Here is a 519-nt window from a genome sequence, read left to right on the forward strand (position 1 = left end):
CATGCATTACTTTTACTTTCATTGCACAATTTCAAACTAAAATGGAATCATTCTTTAGCTTAAATTAGTTAGCAATTATACGATTGTAAAGTAGTAACCAAGTCTCTTGGGAAACGATATCCGGTCTTACCGGTTTACTACTTGAGCAAATTGGTACACTTGCCAAAGTCTCAACAAGTTTTTGGCGCCGTTGTCGGGGACTTCGGTTTAATTACTTTACTTTTGTGTGATTTCTAACCCATTTAGGCTTTATTCTCATATTCTTTTTATTGTGAATAATTTTGTTTCTTTATTTGTGGGCTAACTTGGTGCTCTAGTACTATTGGCTCTAGTTTATGCAGGGCACAATCCGTACTAGGAGCACACTATCTTCTGAACCTCTCGTCTTAGATCCCGAAGTTGAAAAGACTGCCCGAAGAATAGAAGAAGAAGAGAGAATCAGGCATTAGAGAAACTTCTCCAACTCATGTGACTCCTAAGCAACTCATTGTACCTGCAGTTGAGCAGGAAGTGGAACAA

The sequence above is a fragment of the Vigna radiata genome, chromosome 6, assembly GCF_000741045.1.
Source record: "Vigna radiata var. radiata cultivar VC1973A chromosome 6, Vradiata_ver6, whole genome shotgun sequence".
Taxonomy (NCBI): domain Eukaryota; kingdom Viridiplantae; phylum Streptophyta; class Magnoliopsida; order Fabales; family Fabaceae; genus Vigna; species Vigna radiata.